The following is a 17,500-nucleotide window of genomic DNA, read 5'->3' as shown; positions in this document are numbered from 1 at the left end:
CTAGTAATGAGTGGGTGAGTGACTTATTTATTTGGATATTTACAGTCAAAGGACTATGATCCTAATTCCAGTGCATCAACAGTTCATCTCTCACCCTCTTTAAGATCAAGCACCCCATGGCAAGACGTTGACAGCATTGATAACAGTGGCGGACCGTCAGGGCCAGAAAGGCCTTCTCTGCTGACCTAAACAGCAGTGATCTGAATCACTGATTTGCATTTTAATAGATTTAAAATATTTTTCCATGAATGTATATTAAATTATTCCTGATAGTCTATTCTCTACATTTCATAGCTTTTCTCTCGGTTGGGCCTTCTTCCAGTAGTGTATATTTATGATAAGCATATTTATCCAATCATATTTCAGCTAATGGCTGACATCATGTGCTGCCCAGCTGTTAGCTCTTCAGAATTAAAAGTGCAGGCACCCGTGGCTTAAAATAAGTGAAACTATTCCAAAAACCAATAAGATTTCGAGTTGGCATCACTGGGGCCATCTAGCAGGCATACGATTACGTCTGCAATTTCCTGTCCTTTGATTGGATAACTATATATATATATATATATATATATATATATATATATATATATATATTTTAACTAACAATGGCTGACAGAGGAGAAGAAATCGATTTGGTCGCAGACATCCTTACAAATGCATTTTCAAGGCGGACTTTTCAACAAAATCCTTTTGATTCTTCAAAATAGTTGGTAAGATTTTTCAAGAACCATTTATGCTTTTGGGATTTTGCACAAAACAAACAGTTGCCTTCATTCCAGATCCCCGGGGTGGACCGTGGTTTTTTTTGCTGCAGTGAAAGGAGACTTGTGAGACAGAATTGTGTTCATTTGTTTTATTTCCTGTATGTAATGTAATGTTATTCATGTTCTCTATAAGAGCCTGTGACACAGCGCACTGTTATACAGTGTTTCTACATTCACTGCGTCTCATTTCGGATGCTGCGTCCTCCGGAGATTGCAGTTTGCTGCATTCCTCGTAAAGAATGTCTTTTTTGAGAAAAATAATCATAATAAAATTGACTATTCCTTGTGAGGTGTGAAATACCGTAGTCTAATTTCTTTTTTACTTTGTTATTTAATGGGTGATTAGTATCTATTGCCGTGGCGTCATAATGATGGTATAGAGGTGGATTAATTCAGGAAGGACACCAGTGAAGGCCGAGGTGTGAAATGCACGGTCCACCACTAATTGATAATGCATGTATGTGTATTTAAAAATGTTCTGTAAAATACACAGTAATACTGTTTTCAGTGAATTATAACATTATATATTTGTTGGAGCTTCATGATTAATTGTTAAAAGATCACAATTTCGATTTAAACACCCATGCAATTTTATTAACACTTTATTATTATTTTATTAACACTGATGCCTACAGTAGTGATCAAAATGAATGTATTTTGACTGCGTTATGTATTATAATGTTTATCCTCTTATAACAGGAAATGGTGACAACTGACTGTTTTTGTCACTGAATCATTCATTCAAGAGATTCATTAATCAACACTGATTCATCCAAACGTCTTTATGAATGAGACACTGACTCCTTTGTTCACAATATTTGTTTTGCAAATATTCTTTTTTTTTATGAAGCAATGAAAATTTGGTCAGAACCTCACGTAATTACATGCTATTCATGATTCTCAGTTTAGCCAGAATCGTGCAGCTCTAATATTTTGTAATATATGTAAACCTAAATATGCCCACATTTATTTCTGTGGTGTACATTCCTGAAATGCTTTTGTGCACATTGCTCACTTATACAGGTACATCTCAAAAAATTAGAACATCATGAAAAAGGTCAGTATTTTTTGTCACTCAGTTCAAGTGAAACCCATATATTATATAAATTCATTACACATAGTGTGAAATATTTCAAGCCTTTATTTCTTGAAATTGTGATGATTATGGCTTACAGATAATGAAAACCCAAAATTCTGTTGTCGTAGTCTGTTACGCTCAACATTTATTTTATATATTTTAGAAATAGCTCTTTATTTTAGAACTTAAAATATTTTATTTTGTGTAATATTATGGTATTTTCAAGAAGAAATATTAAATGTTATAATTAAATCAGTTTACCTGAGCAGGTGACTCCAGCATCTTCTGCATGATTACAGTTATGTTTTCCCCACCCTGCTGACCCACAGTCCTTCAGTGTCGACTCTGATCCACTACAGTCCACTTCATCCATCCAGATTGGTCCTGATCCTGGTCCAAAGTGAGCAACATACCGCACATTTACAGCCTCAACACAGCGCAGCTCTCTACACACCACTGCAGCTTCTCTCATATCCCAGGCATCATCACACACTGTTCCCCACTGACCATCATGAAGAACCTCCACTCTCCCAGCACAGCGACTTCCACCATTCACCAACCTCACACTGTCTGAGAGAGAGAGAGAGAGAGAGAGAGAGAGATGAAATTTCTGACATTTCCTGATTAAAACTCGTCCCTACTGTTAAAGTGAGAAGTGTGTGATGTTTTGGTGTGAATAATCAGTGTGAACTTACCAGCTGCTGTGAGTGTGAGTGTGGATGAGAGAAGAATAAAAGTCAGACAGATTTCCATCTCCCTCCTCACTGTACACGATGTGTTCACCTCCACTCACCCAGAGAGACTGAGAGAAGTGTATCTCCTCACTCAGCCCCCTACAGAGAGACAGACAGAGAGAGAGAGAGACAGCCAATCACACTCACTGTTACCTTATTAGAAAGATGAGAGGAAATCATCACACAGCCTCAATAACAAATCAGACGAGGCATCTTTCACTTTCTCCATATATATCAAAATAACGTCAGTGCTGATGAACAGAGCTCCGCCTCCTGTCTCTGAGGTGTGTGACTGATGAACAGAGCTCCGCCTCCCGTCTCTGAGGTGTGTGACTGATGAACAGAGCTCCGCCTCCTGTCTCTGAGGTGTGTGACTGATGAACAGAGCTCCGCCTCCCGTCTCTGAGGTGTGTGAGTGATGAACAGAGCTCCGCCTCCTGTCTCTGAGGTGTGTGAGTGATGAGAGTCGATCACATCACACACTGATTTCAGAGAGAGGAAACACTCGGCTGTCGTACAGCATTAATGCCTGACAGCTGCACAGAGCAGATACACACACTGATAAACCACACTGTAACTACATCAGCTAAACATCCCTTCTACACACACACACACACACACACTCACACTCACACACACACACACACAAAGACACACAAATCTGATATTTATCTTACATATGCACACTGTACATACTATACTCTTTTGCAACACCATTTCAGTGTTGACCATTTTATCTACATATCTCTATCTTCTGTACATTATAGAGTCTACACATATATTTATTTATATTGTTTTATTTTTCACATATACTATATTGTACTATATATATATATATTTTGTTTTTGCTTTTATATTTTTACACTTTTATATTTGTTATATATACATACATAGACATATATTTGTATATGCATATCTGACAGTTGATTTTCAAGTTTACCATTTTAACTTTTTTTTCCCTATACTTCTTAACTATATCCCCTCTCTTTTCATGTCCACACATTTTCTTTTGTTACTCTTTCCTCTTTCATGTAGGACAGTCATAAAAAGCATTTCACTACATGTCGTACTGTGTATGATTTCGTATGTGACAAATAAAATTTGAATTTGATTTGAATTTGAATTATTTATCATTACATTATAGCATGATTTAAACTATTTTTAGACTTTTTAAATTGAGGTTTATAATTTTTTCACTAATAAGTTTTTTTTAAATACACAGACATGTACTCCGGGCTTCATGATTATAAACAATAATAATTGTAAAAATTAACTTTTCATTTATTTTTTATCATGAATATTAATATTTTTTTCATCCACTAGATGGCAGTAAAGCATTTCCAGAGTGAGATTTCTGTTTCATGAAATCTGCTTAACTGACCTGCTGAGGGCGCTGTTAGGATGCTGCTGCTAACCCTATTATTATTAGTAGTAGTACTAGTACTAGTATTATTATTATTATTATTATTATTATTATTATTATCACCATCATCGATAAACTACTAAATAAAAAAACTTCTATAATGCTAAAAAGTATAGAAATTATAAAAAAATGAGTAACCCATTGTCAGTGTATGCTGATCCATAAAGATCCACAAATGGATTCTACCTCTCCCACGTCCAGCGAGTCCTTACACCCATACATATGAACCCATAAATAAAAACACAAACACAACTCCTGAATAGTGTTTATGTCTGGAGTGATGATGTGTGTAATTTCAGTATTAAGTCCTCATTATGCGCTTAACTCTGAATATGAGACATTATTTTCAAAATGAGGAAAATGTTTTCATTATATGAACTGAAGTGAATTTATGTGTGTTTCTGAGAATAGAATAGAATAGAATAGAATAGAATATTTATTGTCTTTGTACAAGTATAGTGACATTTGGTTTGCAATTCCCAGTAAATATGGAGCCTGCTGGTGACATCCACACTTAACCAAATCTAAGGAAAGGTACTTTGTTGTCATTGTATACAATACAACGAAATTTAATTTGTCTCTCAGACAGCTACAAGGACATTTAGACATAAAAACTGTGAAAGGAATTAAAATAAATAAATATTAAATAAATAAAAAATAAGGATTAAGAATAAATAAAAAGAGTACAGTGTAAATATTTTCTGCTCTGCATTTGAGTATCAGATATTCTAGATCCGTGGAACAATGAGTCTCAGTCACTGTGGCATTAGTGCACCAGTCATTGTGAATGTAAACACAGAGAGCGCCCCCTATCTTCTTCCAGGAGTCCCTTGTTCGGTCGTCATGGTGATCTGAGTGACTGATAACTCAATATCCGTGTCGGGGATCATAATAAAAATAAGCTCAATAAAATATCCTCCATTTTGTGTGCAGGTGACCGTACATTATCAGGAAGATGCAGACAGAGAGGGTTTGTTCAGGTTGCTCCTTATCCTGGTCTGTATCCTAGAACATCAGCCTCTCTCTTGTTTCCTCTGTTTTACACTGCCTTCTCTGCCTGACACACTTGGAAGATGACAGAAAGAGGATTAAAGTTGTTTTATATAGCTGATATTTATATTATCAGAAATAATATAATCATGCTTTCACTGTACTGCTTGTACATTTACATACATTAACCACATAACCAAGAAGACACTCACTTTGTCTCTCCTACATCCTGTTCCATAGTGATGACATCATCATTATCTTCCATCTAATGAACAGATAAAGAAATACAGTGGACAATTTTCATATAACTGGATGACCCAAAATGTTTTATTCTTTTATTTATACCACAGAAAGTTGGTACTGATTACCAAATAGTGAGATTTTAATCAATTCCTGTTATCACTTATATCAGTAATAAACAGCCAGGATGTGATTGTGTCTTAACTCCTAAGGCTTTAGTGGACAGATGGATGGCTCTTAACTCCACCTGATTGTTGTGTAGCTCTGTGACACCACACCATGAGAGAGGCATCTGTGATGATTAATTCCACTGATGGCTACTGCTCCACAGTGGACACCTTTTCATAGGTAAGTGTCATCATGTAGCATCGTTTCAGGTAACACCACAGAGGATGCAATAAAGAATCAGAGTTACTAAATAATCAGAAACCTTATTTCTATCTACCTGTAGACCTAAAAAAATAAAAAATCCCTCCTACCTTAACACTCTTCCCAAACCCATTCTGAACCAATTCTCTCCTGTCCTCTAGTGCTGCTTGATTTGAACCACCATTTCTCAGGGTACAAGAAAGACATGTATCAAGGTTCTTTTCTGCCCTGGCACCAACTGAACTTTATTCATCAATCTGGATTCACTGGATGTGTATAAATGAAGACTAAATCCCTATTTCTTCACCAAGTTCCAAATTGGCAGTGCAGCAGTAGCACACAGCAGCCACTCCAGTTCCAGAATGATGCTATTTATGTTTCTAGCTGAACTTTTTATAGTACATGGACACCAGAGGAAAGAAACCAAAGACTCATATAGTACAGAAATCATTCAACAGTCAACCTGTATGATGTTGTGCTGGAGAAGCGTCACAATCTCGGATTGCTGTGAAGACCAGGCAGATCCAGTCCTCAGCATTGCCTGATGCTGGTGGCCAGGAGAAGGGACATCTTAAGCAGTGCCTTTTTATTTAACATGGGAATTCACCACACTTTTCATTGTTGGAGTGTACATTCCCCCCAAGCTTTAATGCTACAGAGACACTATGGGAACTCTATGGGGGTATTAGTGAGCTCCAGAATGCTCAACCGGATGGACTGTTTATTATCACTGGAGATTTCACCTGGCTTTGACAGTGATGGCTGCCTTCCAGATGCACTGAATGGCTTCTACACTCGGTTTAAGGTCAGAAACAATGTGGCAGTGAGGAAGAATACCCCTCCTCTGAACTATTAGGTGCTCTGTCTAACCTTGGGCAATATGAGGGGGACTCTATGCAGAGTTAAGCTACGAAAGTCTGCTGGACCAGACAACATTCCTGGCAGAGTGCTCAGGGAATGCGCAGAACAGTTGGTGGATGTCTTTACTTATATTTTCAACATTTCCCTAGGCAGCACCATGTTCCAACATGCCTAAAGTCCACCACCATCATCGTCCCATTGCACTCACACCCATCATTTTTAAGTGCTTCGAGAGGCTTGTCATGAAACACATCAAGACCCTGCTGCCACATTCACTGGACCACTTGCAGTTTGCATATCACCCAAACTGCTCCTCAGATAATGCCATTGCCACCACCCTTCACCTGGCCTTTACACACCTGGACAGAAAGGACACTTACATACTAATGCTGATCATAAACTTCACACAACCCTCATCCCTTAGCACCTGACTGAGAAGCTGAGTCTGCTGGGCCTGAATACGTCCCTCTGCAACTGGATCTGGGACTTCCTGACCGGGAGACCGCAGTCAGTACGGACTGGTAACAGAGTCACCAGCACCACCACACTGAGCACTAGAGCCCCTCAGAGCTGTGTGCTCAGTGCACTGCTATTTACTTTACTGTGTAGCAGTGTAAAGCTCAAACCACATCATCAAGTTCACTGATGACACGACCATGGTGGGTCTCATCTGCAAGATTCAATTCAAGATTCAGTTCAAGATTCAAGAAGCTTTATTGTCATTTCAACCACATATAGCTGATGCAGTACATAGTGAAATGAAACACCGTTTCTCCAGGACCTGGTGCTACATAAACATACAACAACAAGTTCAGCACAAAACAACACCACAGAGCTAGGACAGAAGTTTGTCTTAGCCACGTAAAGTGCACAGTGTGCAGCTAGGTGCAAACAGAGCATAGACAAGACAGTGCAAAAGACAATAAATACAAGAAAGACAACACAAAAGAACACAGGACACTTAGCACCGAAAAGAAAGAAAAGAACATGTGTAATGGAATGTAAGTGAAATAAAATAGATAAAGTGAAATGATGTAAAAATAAAAAAAGTATTGTGCAAAAATATTGTGCAAAAATACACAGCAGCGGTTGAGGTAGTGCAAATAGAATAAACATAAATATAACTATAGCAGCGGATGACAGGTAGAGGTAGTGCAGTAAGTAATGAACAATATAAATTATGTGTGTGTGTGTGTGTGTGCGTCCACACAGTCAAGAGAGAGTGTGTGTATCTGTTTGTGAGAGAGACAGAGAGTTAATATACAGTTCAGTCCTGAGTGAGAGTGTGTGTGTGTGTGTGTGAGAGAGAGTGTAGAACAGTTCAGTCCCAGGTGTTGAGGAGCCTGATGGCTTGAGGAAAGAAACTGTTACACAGTCTGGTTGTGAGGCCCGAATGCTCCGGTACCTCTTTCCAGAAGGCAGGAGGGCGAAGAGTGTGTGTGAGGGGTGTGTGGGGTGTGTAAGAGTGTGTGTGAGGGGTGTGTGGGGTGTGTAAGAGTGTGTGTGAGGGGTGTGTGGGGTGTGTAAGAGTGTGTGTGAGGGGTGTGTGGGGTGTGTAAGAGTGTGTGTGAGGGGGGTGTGGGGTGTGTAAGAGTGTGTGTGAGGGGTGTGTGGGGTGTGTAAGAGTGTGTGTGAGGGGTGTGTGGAGTGTGTAAGAGTGTGTGTGAGGGGGGTGTGGGGTGTGTAAGAGTGTGTGTGAGGGGTGTGTGGGGTGTGTAAGAGTGTGTGTGAGGGGTGTGTGGGGTGTGTAAGAGTGTGTGTGAGGGGGGTGTGGGGTGTGTAAGAGTGTGTGTGAGGGGTGTGTGGGGTGTGTGTGAGGGGTGTGTGTGATCATCCACAATGCTGTTAGCTTCGTGGATGCAGTGTGTGGTGTAAATGTCTGTGATAGAGGGGAGAGAGACTCCAATGATCTTCTCAGCTGTCCTCACTATCCGCTGAAGGGTCTTGCGATCCGAGACGGTGCAGTTCCCAAACCAGGCAGTGATGCAGCTGCTCAGGATGCTCTAGATGGTCCCTCTGTAGAACACAGTTAGGATGGGGGAAGGGAGATGGGCTTTCCTCAGCCTCCTCAGGAAGTAGAGGCACTGCTGGGCTTTCTTGGTGATGGAGCTGGTGTTGAGTGACCAGGTGAAGTTCTCCGCGAGATGGACACCAAGGAATTTGGTGCTCTTGACGATCTCCACCGAGGATCCGTCGATGAACAGCGGAGAATGGTCACTCTGTGCTCTCCTGAAGTGAACAACCATCTCTTTAGTCTTGTTGACGTTCAGGGAGAGGTTGTTGGCTCTGCATCAGGCTGTTAGCCACTGCACCTCCTCTCTGTATGCTGACTCGTCGTTCTTGCTGATGAGACCCACCACGGTCGTGTCATCGGCGAACTTGATGATGTGGTTGGAGCTGTGCATTGCTGCACAGTCGTGAGTCAGCAGAGTGAACAGCAGTGGACTGAGCACACAGCCCTGAGGAGCTCCAGTGCTCAGTGTGGTGGTGCTGGAGATACTGCTCCCGATCCGGACTGACTGAGGTCTCCCAGTCAGGAAATCCAGGATCCAGTTGCAGAGAGAGGTGTTCAGGCCCAGGAGACTCAGCTTCTCAATCAGCTGCTGAGGGATGATTGTGTTGAATGCTGAACTGAAATCTATGAACAGCATTCGACCGTAGGAGTCCTTACAGTCCAGGTGTGTGAGGGCCAGATGGAGGGTTGTGGTGATGGCGTCGTCCGTGGAACAATTAGGATGATACGCAAACTGCAAGGGGTCCAGCAAGGGTGGTAGCTGTGACTTGATGTGCCTCATGATGAGCCTCTCGAAGCACTTCATCATGATTGGTGTGAGTGCGACAGGACGGTAGTCATTGAAGCAGGAAACCGTGGACTTCTTTGGCACAGGGACGATGGTCATTGTCTTGAGGCACGAAGGGATGATGGAGCTGCTCAGCGAGATGTTGAAGATGTCAGTGAAGACATCTGCTAGCTGCTCTGCACACTCCCTGAGAACTCTGCCAGGAATGTTGTCTGGTCCAGCGGACTTCCGTGGGTTAACTCTGCATAGAGTTCTCCTCACGTCAGCCGTGGTGAGACAGAGCACTGGGTCATTAGGAGGAGGGATGGTCTTCCTCGCTGTTGTGTTGTTCTGTGCCTCAAAAGGAGCGTAGAAGTCGTTCAGCGCATCTGGAAGGGAGGCATCACTGTCACAGGAAGGTGAAGTTGTCCTGTAGTTGATGATCGCCTGGATGCCCTGCCACATGCGCTGGGAGTATCTGCTGTTCTGGAAGTGGCCGTGGATTCTCTGGGCATGTGCACACTTCGCCTCTCTGATGGCTCGGGACAGTCTGGCCCTTGCTGTTTTTAAGGCCGCCCTGTCCCCTGATCTGAAGGCAGAGTCTCTCGATTTCAGGAGAGCACGCACTTTCGCAGTCATCCACGGCTTCTGGTTGGAGCGTGTGGTGATGGTCTTGGAGACGGTCACATCATCAATGCACTTCCCGATGTAGCCGGTCACTGATGCCGTGTACTCCTCCAAGTCAATAGAGTCGCCATTGGTTGCAGCCTCCCTAAACATGTCCCAGTCAGTGCACTCAAAACAGTCCTGAAGAGCAGAGATGGCTCCTGCTGGCCAGGTTTTAACCTGTTTCAGAACCGGTTTAGAGCATCTGACGAGAGGTCTGTATGCTGGAATCAACATAACAGAGATGTGGTCTGAGTAGCCAAGGTGGGGGCGGGGCTCCGCACGATACGCGCCGGGAATGTTTGAATACACAACATCCAGAGCGTTCGTCCCTCTCGTAGCAAAGTCCACATACTGATGGAATTTAGGGAGCACTGTTCTGAGATTTGCATGATTGAAATCTCCGGCGATAATAAACAGTCCGTCGGGGTGAACATTCTGCAGCTCGCTAATAGCTCCGTACAGCTCACACAGAGCCTCCTTAGCATTAGCGCTGGGTGGAATGTACACTCCGATAATGAAAGTAGTGGTGAATTCCCGGGGTAAATAAAAAGGTCTGCATCTAACAGTCACAAACTCCACTACCGATGAGCAGTAGTTAGACACAAGCACAGAGTCTTTACACCATTCCGTGTTGATGTAAACACACACACCGCCACCGCGAGTCTTACCGCACAGAGCTGTATTCCTGTCGGCACGAAACACGGTTAGCCCGGCTAGCTGAATGGCGGCGTCTGGAACTCTGTCGCTGAGCCACGTCTCCGTGCTACTGCCGCGCCGCCATCTTGGATACCAAGCGCGATGAGTCAGCATACAGAAAGAAGGTGCAACAGCTAACAACCCGGTGTAGAGCCAACAACCTTTCTCTGAACATCAACAAAACAAAAGAGATGGTTTTTGACTTCATCTCCCACCCCCTATCCTGACCACATTTTACAAAGGTACCACCGAGAGCATCTGGAGCAGCTGCATCAATGCCTGGTTTAGGAATTGCACCATCTCGGTTTGCAAAACCCTACAGCAGATAGATGACAGAAGAGAAGGCTCATTTCAATGCTGTTTTTGTTTTTGCTGCCATCAACTGCTGCCACTGTATGTTTACTTATGTTTACAAGAAACCTCTTATTGTCCACATCTGCTTAGTTGCACAATGGTCAATTACAATCTCCACACTGGTCGGTGTTATTTTATGTCCTGTGTTTATGTTATTGTAATGTACTTTATGTGGCTAGGACAACTTTCTTTTCAGTCCTTAGCATTGTGCTATCTTATTTAGCACCAGGGTCCTGGAGAAATGTTTCCTTTCATTATGTACTGCATAAGATATATATATGGTGGAAATTACAATAAAAGCTTCTTGACTTGAGTTGAAGCATTTCAGTTAAAAGCTGCTGCAAAGATAACTTAATCAACATGTCAACAATCTACTATAAAAGAATTTTATCATCAACCATGAATGTTAATAATAATAACAATAATATAAAACACTAGGTTTCTGAAACTTATTGATATGCTAACTACAAGTTAACCTCAAGTGGGTTAAAGGGCAAATTACTTCATTTAAATTAAGAGTTTTATTTAAATCAGTGAAAAAGAGGAAATGATTTAAGAGCTAGTGTGATATGAGCCATACTTCTGTTTAAGAGATTCTCTCAGCATCTTACTAATTATACTGTAGGGTCAGCAAAATAGGAAAACACTGCATTAATCAAGTCCAGCTGACTTAAACTGTTTTGAAGTCAGTATAAAAATGTTGTAGAAATGATAGGATGCTGTTCTGCAGATGTTCTTGATTGATTTTCTCAGCCTTCGATTCTATGTCAATTTGAAAGGGTTTGCTCTAAGCCTTCTTTTCATGCAACAGGACCTCCATCTGATCTTGTATAATTAACAAACATTTTCTGATTAATTTCATTTGTGAAATAAAGAAAGGGGCTGCTGGAGTTGTACTTATCATAGATCGGCTCTGACTGACCTCAAAAACATAAGAGGATTTTAATACGACACTGTCATTATAAATATTTAGAAAAAGGTCAAGTATAACAAATATTGCATTCTAACAAATACACATACCTGATTTGGTGGTGGTGGTGGTGGTGGAGGTGGTGGTGGTGGTGGTGGTGGTGGGTGTAGCAGTGGACATGGTGGATATGTCTGTATTCACAGAAAGAAAAACACTTTCTATCACACAATAAAAATAAAGTGTCCCTGAATAAGGTTTATGACATGCTGATCAGTGTTTTACAGTTTAGGGTCTGAGCTTTCAATCAAACATCTAAGATTCCAAATAAAAGTTATCAAGTCTTATCACTGAGACAGAAAGCTGAAAAGTTAGCACACCCCTCTGACCTGCACAGGTGACTCCAGCATGAGAGCAGTCAGTGTGGTTCTTCAGGGAATGATGACAGTCCCACAGGTGAATCTCATCCCCTCGACACTTCACTCTGTTCATCCAGATAGTCCCTTCACCAGAACCCAACCAAACATTCCTATCAGCACTCAGCGCCGACCCACAGCCCAGCTGTCTGCACACCACCTGAGCGTTCCTGATGTTCCACCGATCATCACAAATGGAGCCCCACGTAGAGTTATGATACACCTCCAACCTCCCAGAGCAGCTTCCCTTTCCTCCACTCAGCCTGAGAGACCAGTGCTCTACATCACACACATCACACAAGAGGAAACACACCAACACTGAATAACAGCTCCAGTCACACAGCTCACTACAACACCATGATCATCTCACCTTATATTATACTCAACATGGTCTAGTTTAACATAAACCTTACAGTCAGTATCACAATGTTTAGATTGTTGTGTTCTACAAAAGAATATTAACCAATAATATACCAGCTTTATTAAAATTCAGGTGTTTATGTTAAAGTGCTTAACATGAATTAATTTTTTTGTAAATACCTAAAGTAAAATCTTTTGTCATAAACAAATGCAAATTCAAGGAACTACTGTACCAAAATCTTTATATATCCTTACTTGAGCAGTGTTTCTGAGGGGGGATTGAAGAGCACTTTTCTTGTATCTGTAGAGACGTTTCATCTTCTGCCATAATAAGAGGCATTCATTAGTAAAATATTTCACATGCACTTTTAGATCTCTCAGAGCATGCAGACATTTGGTATAACTGTTTTGTGAAATTAATTTTTTTATGTCTGTAACATGTTTGAGCACTTTTCATAAATAAACATTTACAGAAACATATAAAACCAGAAGAGATCTGATCTGATTGCACCTGTGCAGGTAATACGAGCCACTTCATCATGATTATCACATCTGTTCTGTCCCCAGGGTGAAGATGGACACTGCCACAGATTAGAGTCGTGTTTCCTACATTTCAGTTCATCCAGCCAATTAGGAGCAGATTTTACTCGTGCTTCAGTGTTTGACAGACTGCCTCGTCTTCCACAGTTCAGCTCTCGACACACCATGTTTACAAAGTGACCTAAACACCAGGGATCAAAAATACTGAGAAATTGCACTCAAGTAAAAGTATACACTATAATAAACTTACCTGTTTAAAAGAATCTAGATAAAACATACTGCATTCTGAAAGTAAAGCAAAAAAAAAAACTGCTTTAAATGTATTCATGTGCATGATTAATATTACATAATTTCATCATTAAGTAATTAGAAGTAGAGTTTTCTGTAAGTAACCAATATTTGCCACTAACAGAATCTGACTTGCTGCTTAGTTAAAAGTCTTACTACTAGTCTTATCTGGCATTGGTTTAAAATAACAGACTTAAACATCAGCAGTTAACAGTAACAAAGTAGCTGTAAAAATAACCTGGAATTCATGCATTCTAGGGAGGTAAAGAATATACCTCATTTCTTTTAAACATTTTATTGAGGTAGGGCCATGGGCACATGTTCTCAAGTTCCATACCACAGTGTGGTGGATTCTACGTCTTCACACACCAATGGCTCTTCAGTCATGATAAACTCCTGAATTCAATTAAAATCAATTGTATTTTATTTAATTCAATTAAATTTTTTTGTTAAATTGGCTTTTAACAATGGACATTGTTTTAGACTGAAGGTATTTTATACATTTTGGAGGCTACAAGTTTGATTTGGTTTCCTTCATTAGTTTTTAGTCTTGTCACCTACCTAAACTACCTGCACTGTCTATATATTAGTTGTCCATAAAGGTTCTGTGACAGGACCCTGTGCGAATCTATTTAGAGAAAGTTATGGTCAAATGCATCAATAACCAGGATCCAGTTCCTGGAGTACTAGCATTCCTACAAGGGCTGCTATACAGTGGAAAGTATCCTGACTGATCCATCCTGATGTCCTACTTCTGGTTGGAGTCTTATAACTTGTTGGTGCTCACTGTTACTGAGGATGGCCCCCTATGAACTACCTGGAGATACAGTATATGGGACTGGTGTGGATAGAACCACTTGGAGACTGGTGACTTTGAACTGCAGCTGCCTCTGGCTGGGTTATTAGAGGTAAACTTTAAAAATAAAACTTTTTAAAAAACACTATTTATAATAAACGACTGTTGGATAAAGCATCCCCAATAAAATACGAACATGTGTAGACACTGATACACAATTATGCACAACATATAACATATAACATGGAAATAAAACATATACATCAATCAATCAATCAACATTTATTTGTATAGCACCTTACAACAACCTAAATTGAACCAAAGTGCTTTACAGCGTTAAAAAGGTGATTAAAACAATGTCTATGTAAAATGAAATTGAAACAAAATTACAATGAGATATACAAAACACAGAAAATGATTATAAGCCAAAAGCCATTTTAAATAAGTGAGTCTTGAGTTTGGCTTTAAACAGAGGCAGGTCAGTAATAGTACGCAACTCATAAGGAATTGTGTTCCAGAGTTTAGGACCGGCCACTGCAAAGGAGCCATCACCCCACTGTTTGTATCTCGACCGAGGGACCTCTAGTATGTTATGGTCAGCAGAACGTAAAGCTCTACTTTGTTGGTAAAAGCTTTCTGTCTCACACAAGTAAGAAGGTGCCAGGCCATTGATTGAACTAAAAACAAACAGCAGAAGTTTAAACTGTATCCGGAACTGTACCGGAAGCCAGTGGAGGGAATACAGGGTTGGTGTGATATGATCATATTTACGAGTATTAGTCAGCATACGAGCCGCAGCATTCTGTACAAGTTGCAGGTGAAGCAGACGAGCTTGAGTGACTCCAACATAAAGAGCGTTGCAGTAGTCTAGCCGGGAACTAATAAAAGCATGAATGGCTTTCTCTAGATCACTCCGACTCAGAAAGGGCTTGATCTTCGCGAGGAGGCGAAGATGGAAAAATCCTGCCTTGACAACAGAGTCAATGTGTAGCTGGAAGTTTAAACTGGTGTCTAAAGTCACCCCCAAATTTTTGACTGCTTGGCTAAAATGAGGGGCTGGAGAATCAAGACCAGCAGCAACAAAACTGGGAAGGTTGGAGGTGCCAAAAAAAATTACATTCTGTTTTACCCTCATTCACACAGAGACAATTCTGTGACAGCCAGAGTTTGATGTCATACAAACATCTGTGGATGGATTCAAGAGCATCAGAAGAATTTGGCACAACTGGCAGATAGGTTTGTAAATCATCTGCATAGAGATGAAACCAAACATTGTGCTTTGAAATAATCAACCCTAATGGCAGCATGTACAAAGAAAATAGAACAGGGCCCAAAATGGAACACTGCGGAACACCAGAGGTCAAAGGGGCTGGGGAGGAGGATAGTTCACCAATCATAACAGAGAAAGTCCTATTTGATAAATATGACCTAAACCATTGCAGTACGGGACCTTGAAGGCCAACTTGTTGTGCCAGGCGCGTCAGAAGAATCGAGTGGTCAACAGTATCAAATGCAGCAGTGAGGTCCAACATAACAAGGTTTTTTAGAATCAAGGGACAAGAGAATATACATATCTAACAGGTTTATTGTCAGTCATCACACTGTACCTGAGCAGACAACTCCTACGTCCTCATGGTGTCCACATTCACCCTCTTCACACAGCTGAAATCTGCAGTTCCACAGGGACGTCTCGTTCCCCTCACACTCCACCTCATTCAGCCATATGGACCCAGTTCCAGGACCAAACCAGGCTGGTATGTGGGTACTGAGGGCCACTCCACACTGCAGCTGTCTGCACACCACCTGGGCATCCTCAATATCCCACGAGTCATCACACACTGTCCCCCACGAGCCGCTGTGGAAAACCTCCAGCCTTCCTGCACAGTCTCCCCCAGAACCAACCAACCTGATGGAGCGGGGGTCTTTATTACACACACACACACAAACACACACTTTAATCAGATATTGAAAACCCCCAGGGCCTAAGTGGTACAAAAGAGAAAGTAAATATGTAAATATGAACATTTATAGTTTGTTCTGTCATCATGAACTGTAAAATAATTTATTTTTTAATTATATGCTATAAAATGCTAAACAACTACTTTCCTCCTGATCAAGTTCTGTTTCTTAAACTACATTTTAAAGCTCTGGTTTTGTACATGTCTGCTCATCTGTAGGTGTTTACCTGAGCAGGTGATGTAGAGCTGTTCCCCAGAGCTGCAGTTGACAGGTTCAGCTTGTGGCCTGCTGCAGTTCCCCAGATGAGCTTCACTCCCAGAGCAGCTGAAACCCGTTACACACATGTGTTTGTGTTCAGTGGTGGATGGAGAGGAGCGGTAGTTCAGCACAGAGCCACAGCCCAGCTGTCTGCAGAGCACAGACGCCTCAGACAGACTCCACGAGTCCAGGAGAACTCTCCTCCAGTCCTGCCTGAAATAAATCTCCACCTCCCCCTGACACTCTCTCCCTCCAGACAACCGCACTCGCCCCTCATGAAACACCATGGATGATCCTGAAGCAGAAGAACATCATTTAAATATTCTAATGAACTCTGACTTTATTCAGTAACGTGGTGTACGTGATGTTAATATCTCACCATTACAGATGACTCCAGCGTCGTGTTTATGAGAGCATGCAGCTCGACTCCATGATGAGACACCACATCGTGATAGGTGTGTCTCCTTCCCCTGACAATCAAACACATCAGCCCAGATGTGGCCATTCCCCTCCCCAAACCAGTCCACCTCCACCACAGCCACAGCACTCCCACAATCCAGCTGTGCACACAGAACATCTGCAGCTCTCATATCCCAGCCTACATCACAAACTGTGCCCCACTCACCGAGGTACTGGAGCTCCACTCGACCAGAACAGGAGTCCGGTCCGTTCACCAGCCGCGCCTCTGTGTGACCTGAACAAACAGCCGAGAGCTCAGTGAAAGAGGAACATTAACACAGGAACCTTAAAGTTTGATGGACAGCTATGTGGTCTCTATTTAAACAGAAGTTACATCATGATACTTAACCAGAACATATTAATCCCACATCGTTGTCATGGGAACAGTGTGAGTGTTTGAGTGAAGATGATGTTGGACAGAAGGTAATGTCAGATTCAGTTCCTCTACACTGAAGCTCCTCTGTCCACACCTGACCCTCCCCTCGTCCAAAAGCAGCTGATCCCAGAACCTCCACAGGAATCCCACAGTCCAGCTCTCGACACACAACCTCTGCATCCT

At 41.6% G+C, this 17,500-nt stretch overlaps 1 protein-coding gene and 1 pseudogene across 1 annotated transcript in view; one reads left to right on the top strand and one right to left on the bottom strand.

Moving 5' to 3' along the window:
* Positions 1-17,500, top strand: part of LOC131370091 (antigen WC1.1-like) — a 251,918-nt gene that overhangs the window by 150,478 nt on the left and 83,940 nt on the right. The gene's annotated exons all lie outside the window — the stretch shown is intronic.
* The window catches only part of LOC131370086 (scavenger receptor cysteine-rich type 1 protein M130-like), a 35,889-nt pseudogene that overhangs the window by 17,342 nt on the left and 1,047 nt on the right, over positions 1-17,500 (bottom strand).

Source organism: Hemibagrus wyckioides, linkage group LG19 (genome assembly GCF_019097595.1).
Source record: "Hemibagrus wyckioides isolate EC202008001 linkage group LG19, SWU_Hwy_1.0, whole genome shotgun sequence".
NCBI classification, from domain to species: Eukaryota; Metazoa; Chordata; class Actinopteri; order Siluriformes; family Bagridae; genus Hemibagrus; species Hemibagrus wyckioides.
Note: the sequence above shows the minus strand (reverse complement) of the source record. Positions and strands in the feature narration are given on the sequence as shown.